The following is a 19,625-nucleotide window of genomic DNA, read 5'->3' as shown; positions in this document are numbered from 1 at the left end:
ATTGGATATTTGCCTCGAGGAATATTTTCTAGTCTTATTAGACCTAAATACATGGTAATATAACTTCGTTATATTTTTAAAGTAACTCATTTCACGAATTAATTTCCGGAAGCTCGTTTAGTGAAAATAGTGAACACGTCTTTTGAAATCTTGACTGATTGAGAGTACAATAGGTTTGAAATATTGGAGACATGTACAATGGACCTAAATTAGGCATTTTAATGTTTAAATAGTCAAGTGATAGTTATTAGTACTATCGTTATAAGAATTTCTCGGAAGTTTCGCGTTATCGCGCTCAGATTGGAGATACGCGTTTTCACACGCGTGATTTTAATTTAGGAACTTTAGACCCTTATTTTGAGGTAATTAAGAGTGAATGATATTTATATGAATATAAGTGCATTAGAGGTTTAGTGCACTGGTGAACCAAACGCGCGAGAAATCGAGCCTTAATCGCGCCAAACGGCTCCTAATGTGAGTTGACTAATGGGTGATTTGTGGCCACAAGTTAGTATCTTCTCATGGAAGCTTAAAAATCTGATCACTCTCTCTCTTTTGCTCCCTCATCTGGCCGAACAACAAAACAAGAAAAACAGCTCAAGAGTTCTTCAAATTCCTCCATCAAATCTTCACCAAATCATCTCCAAATTCAACCAAACTTGCACCACACTTAGATTAACACTTGAGGAGTATTTTGAGCTGCAAAAGGGAGCTGAAAAGCCACGGTTTTCTGGAGCAAAGAGTGACCAAAAATTTCTGATCTAGTCATCCAAGAAGGTAGCAAATCATCCAACCCATAGATCTTAGTTTTTGTAAGATATATTGCACATATAAGGTTATATAATCATGTGGGTAGTCTTGTTTATGGTATAAAATGTGAAAGTGGGCTCTATGAACTCCCACTCTTGGGTTGTTGCTGATTTGATGATTGATGGTGGATATATTGTTGGTTTAGTGGTTAAAATGATGGATTAATGGTGTGTAATTGATAGAAACTTCATTGGGTGCAAGAAGCAAAAGTGACCGTTTTACCCCTGTCTTGTCCGACCCTTTTTGTGCACAATTTTGAGGTTCTAATGACTTGATTATATTTTTTACATGTTATTGTGAGTGTGTACAAAATTTCATTGAAAAATAACATGATTTGGTTGGTTAAATGAGTTGATTTCCAAAGTTAGCAAAACTGGAAAATGAATCCCGTATTGCCCAGGCAGTCATTTTGTATCGACTATAACTCTTTACTCCGATGTCGAAATTGAGTGCCGTCGGTGGCATTGGAAACTAGACATTCCCAGATTTCCATTGGTACCAATTTCACGTTCTGGTTCCACTTGAGGGAGCCACACCATTCGATTGAAAATCACTGTCCTGTTTCGTTTCTCTCCAGGAGACAGGACAGGACTTGTATCTTGATGCTCAAAAACGAGCTGTTTGTGAATGTAATTTGAAAATGGTTTCTTCTGAGAAAATTCAGCTTTATGAGAGATCTTTCCAACGCCATCAACCACGCCCAATTCCAAGTTGAATTGAGTGAGTGTGGCCAAAGTTTGAAACGGCTACAGTGATAGAATTTTTCCACTTGGACAGATTTGTAACTAACAATGACTTGGGACTTGTTATTTCGAAATTCTTGATGTAAATCACCTATCCAATGTATTTTGAATTCTTGCTAGACCTGATTATCATAAACGAGACATGTTTTAGGTATCTTCCCTTGGTCAAAAGTTTAGAAAAGGAAATTTTCATACACGAGGCAGCTTTGCCTTAAAAATTTGGAAACTTGAGTGATTTTGTTAAGTGACTTTCCGTGCATATTTTTCTATGAAATTTGACAGAGGAATAGCCCTTATATGGTAGTATAATCATACCAAATTTGGTGGCATTCCGAGTCTGTTTAGATGTTTAAACAAAGTCCCAAAGTTCATGTTTAAATCTGGAAATTCTTGATCGAGGAGGAATTTTTAGCCAACTTTGAGCTGCTATATCTTGGCGCTCAAAACTTCAATTCTTGTACCGTTTGTTTCGTTTTAAACTTTGATTGTAGCTCTAATTGAGTTCTAAATTTTGGAGGTTAGTTCGTATTGTGTGAATTTTGCCGGATTTTCAAAGATGGTCAAAAAACCAACCCCGAAACTGTCTAAATGGTCCCAAGCAGCAACCTCGAGTCAATTTTTGAATACCTTCTGTTTGGAATCATGGAAAAGTATCTTCTAGGAACTTTTAGCGCTTTTGAAGAAGTTTCCAACGGTATCAAGCTTTCCAATTTTGGACCTACATAGTGCAAGATACGATTTTTCTAAAATTGACACCCAAAGCTGAAATTTGGCAATTTCTTAGAAAATGAGATTTTGGAAACTTGCCTTCTTTTCTCGATACCGATTGAACATTTTGAACTCGATTTCATGAAAAATGTTAGTCTCTCTCTTTAGACTTTAAAACTTTACTCTTGAGCCTCGATTATTAATAATTAAGGCCCAATTCATGAATTCCCTTTAGATTGTACAACCTTCTTTGATAAGTAGGAGTTCTAAGTGATAGTGTATAATAGTTAATGGTTATTTGCTCAGGCGCTCAAGGGGACCTTCAAGAAGAACTCGAAGTGGACGCCTAGACACTTGTTTGAGTATTTACTCTCTTGTTGCAATAGGTGAGTGTTCCATATAGGAATACGTAATTGGAATAAGTCTATGACATGCTTAACCCATGGTCATTAAGTGTTAAGTGCTATATGATAAGAATTTACCACACTCATGCATATTCGAATGAGGTATACTTGAATTGCTCGACATGAAATACCTGAAGTATGTATATTTGAACTATTCGATATGAAATGCTTAAAGAGCATATTTATGTGATTACTTGAAATGCTAGATATGAAATGCTTGGAGAGCCTATATATACATGATGTGTTTACATGATTAATTATGCTATGGCAGCATAAGTCGGTTGGAGTGAATCTCCCCGACTCTTACGTGGTAAAAGTGGAAAACGGCCAATGACGGCCTATTAAAATGACATATGTCTACCAATTAACCGTAATTACCACCGTTAACCGTTTACCGTTTACTGTTAACCGTGTTTACTTACCGTTTTCTAATCTATGTGGTTACTTGCTTACTTGATTATCATGAATCACATGTTATATGAAGTTGTCCATCATTGTTAGGCGAGTGTGTACTTTACCTCACTCGACCTATTCAAATGATGAATTTTATTTTTGTCGAATTACTTGGTTACCTGTGCATGTTGTAAGCTATAAGCTGAACATGGGCCCTGCCTCGGTTACTGACCTACTCGAGCCAGGACTGGGCTCGGTCGGGTAGGTTGGAGCCCTGGACAACCGTTTCGGTATACTCGAGTATTACCACTGGAGGGATAAGGTGATGGCCAGTCAAACCGAGGGGATCCGGAAGTCATATGGTGCAGATGACCGACAGAGTTCCACTGGAACACCGTATCCTACAGTATATGTTTAGCTTGTATCATGATGATTGTTTCGTGCTAAAATGCCAACATGAAATCCTGAGCTATGCCTGTAATAAGCTCCAATCACTCGTGAACTATACATGCTAATGTCTCATACCATGATAAATGTCTCAAATTACCCGTACAATGATTATCACCTCATGATAACATGCCATTGTGTAACCTTGAACCATGCATATGATATGCCCAACTTACTTGATTTATTTGAACTGTTAGAGTGTCTTGGAACCTCACTGGGCTGTGTAGCTCATACCACGTTGTGGATTTCTTTTACAGGGTTCGAGACCAAGGGTGCTCGTGAGTAGTACTAGATTGTTTTCTTTTGAAAACTTTAAGTTATTTTAACGGATGGCTATTGTACCCTTTTCTGTTGGGTTGTATTTAAGCTTGAAAGCTACATAATTGTAAGTGTGAGATATTTGAAGTACTTTAATTATGTATTGAAGTTACTTATAGTATTTCGAGCTCTTGAATGATGGATTGTAGTGAGTCCTAGCGAGAGCTGGGCAGGCGTCTCGCGGATACCCTTTGGTTCGCCTTAGGGAGAAGTGGGGGCGTCACATATCCCACCTAATCGATTTAATCCCCTACGTGGGGGATAAAATCATCCCATAAGTGATATGGTATTTGTGACAATCATACCTCCCCCTAGGATGTACTCCAGAGGTTAGCGGACCACCTACCCAACTCTTGTCAGGACTCACTCACTAACATTAATTTCAGAGATAACATTAACTCCAAAGTAAGCAGGAAACTCCCCAATAAATATTACAAACCATCCAACTTTCCAAAACATCCATACTTATGTGCACGACTAAACAGATCGAAATACAAATAATTCAATCAATTCACTAAGTATAAATAGGATGTCAATTACTTAAAATGGGGACTACAACTTTCGAACTCACTATTCTGTAGATATCAAATCCATAACGCTAAAATTCTTCAATATAACATGCTGCAAATCATCTAAAATATACAAACCAAAGTACAAGACAAAAGATAAGAACTTGAACAACTAATACCATAATACAGGACCGACCAACTACAAGTTTAAGATTTCCTATTACAAACTAGTACTATTCTTGTCTCTCTTATCCTCGCACCCTATTAAGGAAAAACAAATAAAGGTATGAGTTAGAAGCCCCGTGAGGTTCCAAGAAAACATGCAGTCAAATTGACAAGATATCAATCACATATATCGAAATCTTATAACTAAGATTGTAAACAGTTACAAACAGAGTCATAAAATTTTACATATTCAAATAAGTAATTTAACACCAGTAAGAAAAGGATACGGCACTGATACTGTGGCTCCCGCCAGATTCTAGGCAGACCACCCAAGATTCGAAATGTTGATACAGCTAGTACGGTGTTCTTGCCAGATTTCAAGTGTAGCACTTAGTCCCGTACAGTGTTTCACTTGCAGCCAGTTCCACAATAGCATTTTCCAAATCCGTTGACAATTTGTCAACGTTTGAAATATAGTAACAAGTCCAGTAGATCACCGCTTTACTCCAATCTCCGTCCACCATTTAATCCCCTACCGGATCTGAATACCAAATAGTAATAGTGGTGCTAATACTCGAGTATACCGATTCCAGTGGACCATATCCAATGGATTAAAAGTAATCAGTGGAGAATCAGTATCCAGTGGAATAAACAGTATATAGTACCCATGGCTCACGAATCTCCTCGACCAAGCCTTTGCTGGCTCGATTCGACCAACTAGTTAGTGGGGTTTGGGATCCCAAGCAGTGAATATAGTCGATGAGATAACATCTCCAATTGACTTTCAAGTCATGCACACGTATATATAGTTCACTTGTAAATAGAATATCAAGAGCTTATTTAAGTTAGGTCGAGTGCGATAAAGTACACACTCGCCTATGCAACAATAAGGCAATTCAAGCAATAAGTCATAATTAAACAACAAGTAGCATGGAATATGCAATTGGAATACTCACCAATTAATCACAATCTTTTTATTTCAAACCATGGTTCTTTCACTTGGTCACTCTCGAGTCCTGTGATCATATAAGTTATCAAGAGTTTAGCCATTTCATGCCAATATCAATGCAAACTATGAATTTTGAAGTTTCACTTAGCCAATAAAGCAATTTATAGGTTTAACCCCTATATTGCTTTCAAAAGTGCACAATTTTCTTGTTTAAATCCAGAGAAAAAACCTCATGCATGATTGGTCAATGTGACAAGTATGATACGGTGCAAGAACACATCGCTTATAGCCAAAACTTGTGAAGAAAATAGGACAAGAATCTCGAGGTTCAAAGTTAGTTCAAGTAATTAGATTAATGACTGCCTTCTTGCCTAGCCATACTCGAGTATAATCTTAAAGATGCCACACTATTCCAAGTCACAACATTTTAACAAAATTACCTCCAAGTCAACTAAGTAAACTCACCCCAAATCATATAGTTTCCCATTCAATTCAAGGGAAAAATTATATGTTAGGTCAATGATTCAAGTAAAAAATAGTGCGAAAATATTTCCTTTCCATTCACGAATTTGAGCTTAAACTACCCAAAATAGTTTGGTTGTTAGGTCGGAAATTCAACACTTGAAACAAGAAAAAGTGAGGTTGTTATCTCCTAAAACCTATCATTTTTCATTCTCATGCTAGGATTATGGTATAATCAAGTATTTAGGGTATTAACAAGATAATTTCACCATACCAAAACCAAGAGAAAAGCCAAACTCAGTTGCTCTCTCTTTCAACCAACTTTGAACAAATTTCCAGTTTTGGTGATATTTTTTGAAAAGGTATAACTTGAGTTCCGTAAGTCAAAAAATCACAAAACTTACACCATTAGAAAACATACTCGAAGTACTAACAGGCTTTAGAAGACATCTTCATAAAATTCAGCTTATAGATTAGTCAAATTTTAGGTTTTAAATCACTGCAATCACAAGTGCAGAAACATACAGTCATGATTTTCAAGAAACTTTACAGATTTTCTGGTCGTTATAGAAACTGAATCAAACCATAAATTATATACCGTTGGAAGCTCTATGAGTCTAGTTTCAAATACAACAAACGGAACTCAATTTTGACTTTTCTATACGAAGTTATAGCTAATTTCCCAAAACTGCGCAGAGCTTCCTATGAAAATTTCCAGATGGCTAATAATGTAGAAAATGCAACTTTCACTAACAAAACCTCACTCCTTTGACTCAAATTCAACATACACTTATAGTATAAAGTCTCATAGGGTGTTTTGAATAAAATTGAACTTAAAATCATCATGAAATTTTGGAAATCAAGGCTAAAAATCCAGCCCCTATTTTCGGCTAGCAAGCACATAGTTTCTCAATTGTTTTTCCAATAATTTCTTCATCTAAATCCCCACAATTTCGAGCAAACTTAGTTAATACATCCATAAGGATTTATTACCAGCATAAAAATAGGTATCTATAACCAAAATCTTAACAAGAAAATCACCATAAATGCATACACCATCCAAACCCTAAGAACTCAAGCATCAAGTTCAAATATCTTCAAGTTCAAGTACCACAAGATTCACCACAGGGTTTCACTTATTTTAAACATAAGACAAAGAAAGAAGGATGATCTAGTATTTTTACCTCTTTTACTGTCAAAACCAAGATGAAACTCAACCCATAATCCACCAACTATTCTTTCCTTCCAAGCTCAAGCCAAGTTTGATGGACAAACCAAGTTCTCTCTTTCTTTTTCTCACAAAACCTAAGTAAGATTGAAGCAAGATCAGAGGCAATATTTCTTCCCTTTTCTCTCATGAAGTTCGGCCAAGAGGGAGGGGAGAATGAAGACTTTTGGTTGTGAAAAGAAAAGATAATGGCAAGACTTATCTTGGTCCAAGTCTTGGTCAAGAAGTTGTAGTAGAGTGACAAGTGGCAAGCCAAGAGAAATCCTTATCTAATTGGTCAAGAAGTTGTAATTGTTTGACAAGTGGCAAGACAATGAGTAATATCTAACTAGTGGTCTCTAATTCACCAAAATATCTAACTCTCCTCTAATTAACTCTTAACACCTCTTGTCACCTAATTCTTTTTACACAAAACTCCTTCTAATTCACAGAATTCATAACACACACCTAACTAGTCGGTCACACTAGTATCATACACTATGAGACTTAACATGCATCAAATGAAACGTGCACCAAATTATGAAAGGGAAAAAAATAGAAATCTTTACTCAACCATTAAAGTCACCATGGAATTAATTCAACTAAATTAAGATAAAAGAAAATATAAATTAACTTTTTGTTTTCAAAATTAAGAGAAAATATAAAATAATTTCGGGTCCTCACAGTATCACTTATCCCGAGATGAGAGAAAAGTGGGATGATAACAATTTTAGACTTTTCTACCCTCGATTCTCTCATTATCTCTCCTACCGATATCAACCATCATATTCAACCTAACCTCTCATCTTTCTCCTACCTCTACTCTACGACAAACCTCTCCCCACTACCACTCCTCCTCGACAGCAATATCTTCTAACACATCTTTGAGTCAATCATAACTGACTTTTGAAGGTACCATCTCTATTGTGAATATAGCTTACATATTAGATTCAAGGGTTTTTTATTTATTTTCTTGACTGATTTTCTCTACAAAATTTTAATAGTAATTCATTTGTCGGGCATATTTTATGCTAATTGCCCTTAGACAGCATGATCACTGTCTAATAAGCAATGAGATTATTAAGAGGAACCATTTTGATCACATGATAAGTAAAAGTGGATTTGGTTGGACCATTCTGATCACATGATCACTGTCGACTCCGATGATATTTGGGAAAACTATGTTAAGGTAACATATATTTCATTAATTTTATTTTTGCAAATTTAATAGTTTAACATGTATATCTTCAAAAAGGTGTTTGACCATGATTTGTTCTCTATTATTACATGATTTAACATGTAATATTTTAATATGTATATATAGGTTGATACAGATGCAAAATCAATGAGATTCAAATCCTGGCCTTATTATGAAGACTGGATTGAAATTTTTGGTAGGGATAGAACTACAGGGTAATATGCTGAAGGTATAAAAGATGCGGTTAACAATATTGACAAAGACAAAGAAGGTGTAGAAGATAATGACATTGAAGAATTTGAAGCGATTAATATTATTTCAGAGACACCTGATGATACCCCTCCAGGTTCCAGTAATCAAGTGAAAGATTCTAACAAGCAAGTTAAGGAAGGTAAGAAGGACAAGTCAAAAAGAAGAAAACTAATATCTGAAGAGCATGCAACTGGTTTAGCTAAAGTAGTTGAAGCTTTGGGTAAATTTACAGAGAAAACAGAGGCAAGATTAGGGATGATAGCTGAAAGACTTGGCTATGAGCATGATAAGTCATTAATTAGGCAAGAGGTTTATAAAGCTTTGGAACCAATTACATGGCTACCTCAAGGGGAGAGATTGAAAGCTACTTCACGAATAAGTAGTAGTGATAAGAATCTCGATCTGTTCTTTAGTGTACCTGATAATGACAAATCTATCATGATAAAAATGATACCCAATGGAAGTATCTAATTGCGATTATTTGATCATTTCATAGAACTGGAACTAGTGTTTGATTCATTTCAATTATTTAAATATTAATAATTATGTCATTGCATGTCATGACATGAAATACCTTTGGTTGATTGTTAGGTCAAGTTTGAATGTTTTTGTTTGTTTTTTGCCCATACATTTTATCCCATCTCCAACCAAACATAGGATGACATATCTACTATATTATCCCACTCAAATCGAAACCAACCAAACAATGGATGAGTAGGATGATTAATCCAGGGATGACTCAACCCAAGATTAATAATCTGAGGATAAGTCATCCCATCTCATCCAATCCGTGAACCAAACGGACCCGAAATTCATTACGTGATTTATACATGGTTATTTTTTTAAGAGCAAAAAAGTTGGATCCCATTTGCAATTACATAAATAACTCGATCCATATTCAACTTTGCTACTAAAAATGTAAGACTTGATGTGAGGACCCGAAATTTTCATATTTTTATTTTATTTTTCTAGCTTAATTAATTATTTACTCACCCGTTTTCTCTAAATAATTTATTTCAACCATTTTAAACTTATTTACATGGAACTATGGCTTACATGTATTTTTAAAATGACTTGTTACAAAAATTAATTTTTGGTAAGCTCGTTTAGTGAGAATAGTGAATACGCGTTTGGAGACAATAATCGAATCGAGAATACAATAAACTTGGAAAATTGGGGACTTGTACATTAGTCTTGAAATAGATATTTTTATGTTTAAGTGCTCAAGTGTTAGTTAGTTATATTATCGTTATAAGAATTTATTAGAAATTTCACTCTATCACACTTAAATTGGAAGTACGCGTTTTCGCGCGTGCGATTAATTGAGAGACTGAAGACCTTTATTTTGGGGCTATTAAGAGTGAATAATAATAGTATGGAAGGAAGTGTATTAGAGGTTTAGTGCACAAGTGAAATAAACCCGAGAGGAATCGAGCACGAAACGCGCCCGTGCGCGGGCGGATGGAGAGTTGACTTTTGGACCAATTGTGGCCACAAACTCATAAGCTTCTCAAGGAAGCTTTCCCATCAGCAAAACAACTCTCTTTTTCTCACCATTGCAGCCGTGCATCAAGGAGAGGAAGAAGAACCAAAGCTTCTCCATTTTTGCTTCAATCCTTGCTTCATTTCATCTCAAATCTTGCAACCAACTTTCATACAACTTGGAGACCATCTTGGACTAGGAAGAAAACTTCATTTCCACGGTTTTTCTTGGGCTTAAGGTGACCAAAAATTTCTGATCTTAATCATCTAAGGAGGTAATGGCGATCAACCCCTTGAATCTTGGTTTATGTGAGTTATATTGCACTTGTGAGCTCATAGATTCATATGGGTAGCTCTATATTGTTGGAAATCTTGTGAGTGGGCTCTATGAAATCCCACAATGACTTGATGAGCTGATGTGATGATATTGGATGTTAATTATATTGGATTAGTACTTAATCTAGTGAATATAAGTTGTCTTGTGGAAAGAAAACTCAAAGGAAGCAAAATGAGAAAAAGGGACGATTCTGCCCCTGCTTTGCCTCACCTCTTGGTGCACATTTTTGTGGTCCAATTGACTTGATTTTGATGTAAATAGGTTATATAGGTTGTGTGGAAAGTTTTCACCAAAAATCATCCAATTTGATTGGCCAAAAGTTGAGATTTCGAAAATGTAGCAAAACTGGAATTGTGTCCCGTATTGCTCTGGCAGTGATTTTCAAATAGCTATAACTCTTTACTCTGACATCAAAATCGAGTACCGTTTGTGGAATTAGAAACTAGACACTCCCAGTTTTCCAACGGTATAAAATGTATGCCCTGATTCCACCTGAGGGAGCCGTACCAACCTTATAAATTTTCCTGTCCTGTTTCACGTCTGTACTGGAAGCCCTGTTTTGAGCTGCGAATTGATGCTCAAATATGAGCTAGTTGTGGACATAATTTTAAAATGATTCCTTCTAAGAATTTGTATCCTTATGAATGTAGTTTTCAATGCCACCAACTAAGCTCAATTCGGAGTTGAATTGAGTGAATTATGGCCAAATTACAAACCTGCATCATTGCTTGAAAACCCTCATTTTGGACTGATTAATGGCCTATCTTGTTTGGGACTTGTTATTTTGAAAATTTTGGTGTCAATCACTTACCAAATGTATATTATATATTTTTTAGACTTTTTTTTCATAAATGGACCAGATTTGAATCGTTTTCATTGGGCAAAATGTTTGAAAAGGAAGAAGAAAGCAAAAGACAGATTGGTCTTGGGATTTTCTTGAACTTTGGTAGTTTAGTTCACTACCTTCCCGTGTGAATTTTCAAATGAAATTTGGTAGAGGAGTAGTCCTCATATGGAAGTTGAATTTTACCAATTTTGGTGTCAATCTAAGACCATTTCAATATACAAATGATGTCCCAAAATTGCTCTTCGAATCTGGAAAATTTTTCCTTTTCTCTTGGCCGAATGGTCAAATCTGATTTGGGAAGTTATATTTTGAAAACCTTGATGTCAATTTCTTCTAAATTGCTTATTGGATGTTTATGGAACTTTAGTTTCAATATTTGAATTAATTGAAGTTGATTGTGTGGAACAAAGCTTTTAAAAAGGAAAATTGAAGTACAAGGCAGAATTGCCTTGGAAATTCTTGGAACTTTAGTGGCTTTGTTAATTGACTTTCCGAATGAATTTTTATATGCAATTTGACAGAGGAATAGCCCTTATATGGTAGAGTAATACTACCAAATTTTGTGGCATTCCGAGTCTATTTCAATGTCCAACTGAAGTCCCAAAATTCATGTTTCAAATCTGGAAATTCTTGATCAATGAGGAATTTTTAGCCAACTTTGAGCTGCTATATCTTGGCGCTCAAAACTTTGATTCTTGTTCTATTTGTTTTGTTTTAAACTTTGATTGTAACTTTAATTGATTTCTAAATTTCGGAGGCTAGTTCGTATTGTGTGAATTTTGCCGAATTTCCAAAGTTTGCCAAAAACCAACCCGAATCTGTCTTGGGAGTCCAAGTCAGCCATTTTAAGCCAAAATTTGATTGTCTTCCATTCTGAATCTTAGAAAAGTGTCTTCTAGGAACTTTTAGTACTTCGGAACTAGTTTCCAACGGTACCAAGTTTTCCTTTTTGGACCTACTGAGTGTAAGATATGATTTTTCTAAATTTGACACACAAAGCTGAATTTTGCCAATTTCTTAGAAAATGCAATTTCGGAACCTTGACTTCTTTTCTCGATATAGATTGAACGTTTTGAACTCGATTTTATGGACGATGTTAGACTCTCTTTGAACTTTAAAACTCCACTCTTGAACCTCGAATAGAGAGAATTGAAGCTTTCTTTTAAGACTTTGATTTAGTCTAATTGAGTGTGCATCCTTCTTGGTAAATGCATGATTTTAAGTAAAGTTAATTATTACTTGCTCAGGCGCTCAAGGGGACCTTCAAGAGGAACTCGAAACGGACACCTAAACACTTGTTTGAGCACTTACTCACTTGTTTTGAATAGGTGAGTGTTCCATATAGGAGTACGTGATTTGAATAGTTTTATGACATGTTTACTCCATAGTCATTATGTGTTTAATTGTTAAGTACTATCGATAATTGCTCCTATGGACTTTTCCATCATTTTGAGTCGAGTGTGTCTATTACTGCACTCGTTCTCATTTAAGTAAAATGTACTTGAATTACTCGATATGAAATACTTGAAATGCATATTTACATGAAGCGTTTCAATGATTGATTATGCTATGGCTACATAAGTCGATTGGAGTGAATCTCCTCAACTCTTAAATGGTGAAAGTAGGGAACGGCCAATGGGCGACCTACGAAAATGATGAATTCTTACCGTTAACCAAGATTATTTACCGTTTACCGTTTACCGTTCACTGTTTACCGATTTACTTGATTATCTGCTTACTTGATTACTTGACTACTTGATTACTTGATTATCGTAAATTACATGTTCACATGAAATTGGCCACCGCTTTAAGGCGAGTGTGTACTTTATCTGACTCGACCTATTAAAAGGATAAATTTTTACCATTCACCAATTTACTTGATTACTTGCGCATGTTGTAAGCTCTAAGCTAAACTGGGCCTTGCCCTTGGTTACTAACTTACTCGAGCCAGGACTGAGCTCGGTCGGGTAGGTTGGAACCCTGAGACACCGTTTCGGTATACTCGAGTATTACCACTGGAGGGATAAGGTGATGGCCAGACAATTGAGGGGATCACTGGAGCTATAAGGTGAAGCTGACCGAAATAGTTCCACTGGAACACCGTATCCTTCAATGTGTGTTTATTTTTGCACACTGATAACTGTATCATGCTAATGTGCCAAGATGCAACCTTGAACCATGCTTGAGTTATGCTCAAATTACTCATGCAATGATAACTATCTCATATTAATGTGCCAAATATGTAACCTGGAACCATACATGTGGTATGCTCAAATTCCTTGTTTTATTAGAACTGCTAGTGTCTTGGAACCTCACTGGGCTGTGTAGCTCATTCCACGTTTTTGTTTTCCTTAACAGGGTTCGAGACCAAGGGTGCTCGTGAATAGTACTAGATTGTTTTCTTTTGAAGATCTTAAGTTGTATTATAACGGATGGTTGTAGTACATATTCTTTTGGAGTGTATCAATATTCTTTTGGAGTGTATCAAGCTTGAAAGCTAACTAATTATAAGCATGCAATACTTTGGAGTACTTTGAATATATATTGAAGTTATTCACAGTATTTTGAGCTTTTGAATTGTGGATTGTAGTGAGTCCTGGCGAGAGTTGGGCAGGCGTCCCGCGGATACCCTTTGGTTCGCCTTAGGGAGAAGTGTGGGCGTCACACTTGACACAAACCATATTTAATTTTTTGTAAAAATGTGGAATCTGACATTTTTGTACAAAAGTTCAGGATCCAACCCACTACTAATACTATCACTATTACACAACAAAAGTTCTAGTCAAAAGTTTAGTCTTCCTCTAATCACCCGTCCTTGCTCTCAAACCCTGTAAGGAAAACAAATTTAATGGAATAGAGGGATGAGGTAAAGCTCAGTGAGGTTCCCATACACATAACCAAGCAATTGAAACAAGGACATTAGTCATTTAATAACAATCAATTGAAAAAACATTCACAATATAAAAGCAATGAGAACACACTAATTGAAAGGATACATGCTCACGTGGAGGCATTCATTCACTCATTCGCCAACCATTTTCCTTATCCCTCCAATATTAGAAAACATTTTTTTGCAAGTGAAAACTCCTTCAGTGTTCTTGGCATTCATTCATTGATTTCATTTCCTGCCACTAGCCAATTCACAGGCCAGTTCTCCACCAACCTTCGTGGTCATACTCTAGTATACCAAATATTATCGTAGGGTCACCAGTCGCCCGACTGAGTCCATTTTTGGCTCGAGTCGACTGGCAACGAAGGGTAAGGGTCCAATTCAGCCAAAAGACTTACATTCATGCACAAGTAGCATTCAATCTTTGAAAATTCACTTTGGCTTGGGTCGAGTGCGATAAAGTACACACTCGCCCATCGAAAATCCATTTAGCAATCATTAGAAAGTATTTAACACTAAAGCGAATATTCACAACAAGTACATAGTCATTTAATACACAAACATGCAAGAAACACTCACCAATTTAAGCAAAATAACATCAAAAGTTTTCTTCAAAATTATGCCCTTAGTCACCGACAAACCCTAAAAATAACCAAGAGAAAATATTATGGTTCAACCATCCAAAGTTTAGGTGAACTAAAGAAAATCTGAGTAACTACTAGTACAAAGGTGCAAATATGGTTTTGAAGTGAAAAGAGAACATTTAGACCCAAGAGACATGAGTAACCAAGAATTTTCTCATTCCAATCATAAACCAAGCTCAAAATAGTTTACTAATTCCAATCCTAAAGTTGGAAATTGAAAGTAGAAACAATTCTAGGAAAACAGAATTTTCCAGTTTTGCGCGATACTATTTAAAAAATCATATCTCAAGTTTCTTAAGTCCAAAATTTATAAAATTTATACTGTCAGAAAATAAACACAAAAGGTTACAATTTCTCAGAAGACACCTTTGTAAGATTCAGACCACAAGCCAGTCAAATTTCAACCTAAAGTTGCTGCTTCATCCAGTCAAAAGACAGAACAGGTATGCAAATTCAGCTAACTTTGAAAAATCACAGATATTCATAGGAATTGAGAAAAATTATGAAATTTTCACGGTTGAAAGTAACCTGAATTTAGTTTAAAACGCAATAAACATAACTCAATTATGACTTTTTTATACCAAGATATAACATATTTCCTAAGACAGCTCAAGGGTTCCTGCAGAAAATTTCAGCAGCACTTACCCTTGTTTTCTTTTCTTTTCCATCCAAATTTAACATCAAATTTCATCTCAATCTAATCTCAATCACAACCACAAGTGATAACCAACAACATATATCTATTCAAGGCCTCAAAACCAACCAAACAAACCAAATAATAAACTTATCCCATGGATCTCAAAGCTAGAAACTAGTTTTAAAGAAGAACTCATAAATGGCAGATTTGTCATCCTTTGGTGTTTTGGTCACAACTGAAGCTACACTTATCGGATTAAGGAAAATTTTGTGGCGTTTCGAAACTAAGACATAAACCTACATTTTCTATGAAGGCATCAACACCCATTTCTTGCATTTTCAAGGTCAACAATGGACGGTCAGAAACACATGAAAACAAGTCAGGAAAATTAGAGATTTTTGTGCAGTCAGGAATGCTCCGGCCAAATCATAAGCTAAAATGATCCGATTGATCTAAAATTTTGCAGGTAGAAAGTTAACTCAAAACCCTATAACTTTTATGTTTTGTCCAAAAGCTGATTCAGTCTAAAACATAGAGAAATTTGCAACCCAAGTTGATTCCAAAAACAGGGCAGAACCTACCAAATGCTGGAAATTCAACTTTTAACTCTACAAAGTCACAACTAAGCCCATAATCACTTCACAAGTTCCATTTCCAAGCTCACTAACATCATTTACTAGTTAAACAACAATAATCAAAACTGAAAAATGCAAACCTTAGCTGAAAATTCCACTACACCATCAAAACTAGAAAATCAACCATAGCAAGCTAAGATTAAAAGTTTCTATACCAAACTTAGCAAGATTAAGCAAGAGAAAAGGAAGTGTTAGCCTTATACCTTCCAATAATTGTTGCTAAGTGAAGAACCAACCACTTTCTCCCAAGATTTCCACCACTCCTAGCTTCCTAAGCGCTAAGAGGTAAGTTTAATCGGTTTGGTTTGTGTGATTTCAACTCAATAAGGAAGAATCAAGGTTGGAGTTGATGTTATTTTTCTCTCTCTTTTTCTTTCTGTCTTGCTCACGGACACATGAAGAAATGAGGAAGACAAGGAGCCAAAATGGAAGATAAGAAGAAAGAAGTTGTCTTGGTCAACCATCCCTAACTTTCCAACACTTGGCACAATAAGATGTTTTCTTTCTTTTTTCTTTTCTCATTTTTCTTTAGTCAACAAAGATGGCTGGATTAAGGGGTAATTTAGGAATGATAAGGTGAAATAGAAACAAGAAGATTAGGATAAGAAAGTAGTGGTCAAGTGGTGTACTCAATTGATAACAAACGGTACATGTCGGTTCAAGCCTATTTTCCTTAACTCTCTTGTACTTGTGTTTTTACTTGTGGTTCACTAACTTATTAATAGCACTTCTAATCACACACTTCCTCTTATCTAAAACTCACTCTTAATCACCAAATTTAGTACACACTTCTCACCAATTAATTACACTACCAAAATATGCAAAAACCCTATTTTACCCTAACTATAAAACTAAGAGTAAAACTCTTAATTCTATTCTTTATTACAACTATTGAGAGAGTAAATGAGTAGTAAAGTTATTATAAAGTAATTTAATCAAAATAAGAGGGTATTTTAAGAAAATATGAGTGAATTTTCCAGTCGTCACACTCTCTCCCCCTTAAAAGAATTTCGACCTTGAAATTCTAACCTTCATAAGATTTCGGAATGGGTTGTTGCTCCAAAGAGTATACTCTCTCTGATGTCCTGGATCTGTTTCCTCTTTCTTGGTTCGGCTTAGAAGTAATCTGATCCCTTTGCTGCACATTCAACCCTCTTTGTTGCTTCTCCAGACAATTGTGAAGTCGATGATCAGCACTTCCACATATCAAGCATTTCTTTCCCTTTACCCAGCATGCATCCTCAGTATGATTTGTTTTCCCACAGTAATCACAAGCTAATCGAGGAGCTTTTATTTGATTCTTTAGAGAGATTTCCTCTTGTCGTCCTCTTCCTACCTGACTTTCTCTTGTCGAACTTCCCTTATATTGTCCTTGTATCCATGGTGGGTAAGGTGGAAGGTTTACTCTTCTAGCTTTGGAAGGTGGTATGGTGTCCTTAAGTTCCTCAGGCTTACTACTCGGCGCACTTCTTTTTCGTGCTTGGAATGCTTTTACTTGCGCCCTTGCAATTTTAACCCTTTGGGCTTTCTCAAAAACTTCTGTGAATGTAGTGATTTGAGTCGCAGCAAGAGCTTCCTGGATTTTCACATTTAATCCCTGTACAAACCACCTTACTTTTCTTTGCTCCGTAGTTACTAATTCAGGGGCAAATTTAGATAATTTAGTGAATTAGGTTTCATATTCTGACACACTCAAGGCTCCCTAACATAATCTAATAAAATCGTCCTCCCTTTTCTCTTGGACTAATGGCGGAAGGTAATTTTCATTAAATTCCCATATGAAATTTACCCAAGTCCACGCTATTTGTTCCCTCTCCCACTTAGCCCTAATCACGTTCCACCAAGTACGAGCTGGCCCTTCAAATTAAAATATCGCAAAAGTCACCTGTCTCTCCTCTGGATAAATTAGTGCGGCAAAAATATTAATCATTTGTTCTAACCAACTCTCGGCTGCCTCCGGATTAGATCCTCAAAGAAACTTAGGAGGAGAAAACTTCTGAAAACACTCTAGGGCCCTATCCTCTCCTCCCTCAGGTTCCCTAGGTTGGTTAACAGGTGCTTACCCTTGTTGTTCCACTAAACGCGCCAAAATATTGGTCATTCATTGTATGGCCATCGCTACCTGATCCCCTGCTTCGGCCACAGTTCATGTTGTTGCTTAGCTGTCGTTTCTCTTTCTTCTCTTGGTTCTTGAGCTTGCCTAGCCCCACATCCATGATTAACCCCTCGTCCTCGAATTCTTCGTCCCTCCATACCTTTTTTTTTTATAAACTATATATGTGTATGAGCAAAAATAGATCGGCTATATATATAGAACAAGAAGAAAACAACATAGGCCAAAAATGAGAAAACACCCTTAGAATATATCACACAACAAATTCACAAGCTAAATCACAAAAATATTGTACATATCATCTTAGCAAAACCAAGTTCACAAAACATATCTAATACACTATACATATCCGTCCACAACACGGCAATCACATACATACATGCAGAACAAAACAAGAGACAACGGTTTCCCAATTCTCCAAGGGTAGATTCTAAACCCCAAGTTCATTCGTCAAAGAAAGTTCAAAAGATTCTTACTTAAGCAATCGCTCCAAGAATTATATCTAGTTCCTTACAAATATAAAGTCAAAGTCAAAGTCAGTCCCATAGGTATCAACTAGTATCGTTGTTCAAGAAACTGATCCATTACTCTTCAAATCAATCTCGTACAATTCTCTTCTCTTCTCGCCAACCCAATATAAAACCCTCAAACATCAAATCTTACTATCCATCAAGAACATAGATGCTTAATATTGCACTTAAACTTCACAATATCCCACAGTCCGGCATCCTAAACTTTAAGCCTAGGATACATTACAGAAATCTGAAGCCTAAACTCTGATATCAACTGTGACGACCCCACCTTCCCCTAAGGCAAACCAAAGGGTTCGGCGGACCGCCTGCCCAGCTCTCGTCGGGGCTCACTCACGTATCACTTCAAGAGCAAGTAAAGATGAACCAATCAAACTTAACATATATACAATCATTAACACAAATATGCAATCCTCAAGGTTAAGTACAAAAGTTCAGGATCCAACCCACTACTAATACTATCACTATTACACAACAAAAGTTCTAGTCAAAAGTTTAGTCTTTCTCTAATCACCCGTCCTTGCTCTCAAACCCTGTAAGGAAAACAAATTTAATGGAATAGAGGGATGAGGTAAAGCTCAGTGAGGTTCCCATACACATAACCAAGCAATTGAAACAAGGACATTAGTCATTTAATAACAATCAATCGAAAAAACATTCACAATATAAAAGCAATGAGAGCACACTCATTAAAAAGATACATGCTCACGTGGAGCCATTCGTTCACTCATTCGCCAACCATTTTCCTTATCCCTCCAATATTAGAAAACATTTTTTTGCAAGTGAAAATTCCTTCAGTGTTCTTGACATTCATTCATTGATTTCATTTCTCGCCACTAGCCAATTCACAGGCCAGTTCTCCACCAACCTTCGTGGTCATACTCTAGTATACCAAATATTATCGCAGGGTCATCAGTCGCCCGATCGAGTCCATTTCTGGCTCGA

General features: G+C 36.2%; 1 long non-coding RNA gene across 1 annotated transcript; it reads left to right on the top strand.

The window, feature by feature from the left end:
- The first annotated feature begins 564 nt into the window (after positions 1 to 564).
- On the top strand, positions 565 to 3,876 carry LOC140005739 (uncharacterized). Its single transcript, XR_011813309.1, has 3 exons — positions 565 to 777; positions 2,568 to 2,647; positions 3,763 to 3,876. It is a non-coding gene; the product is annotated as an uncharacterized lncRNA (long non-coding RNA).
- The last annotated feature ends 15,749 nt before the right edge of the window (positions 3,877 to 19,625 follow it).

This window comes from Coffea arabica, chromosome 4e, assembly GCF_036785885.1.
Source record: "Coffea arabica cultivar ET-39 chromosome 4e, Coffea Arabica ET-39 HiFi, whole genome shotgun sequence".
Lineage (NCBI taxonomy): Eukaryota > Viridiplantae > Streptophyta > Magnoliopsida > Gentianales > Rubiaceae > Coffea > Coffea arabica.
The sequence above is the reverse complement of the archived record's forward strand: the minus strand, read 5'-3'. Positions and strand labels throughout refer to the sequence as shown.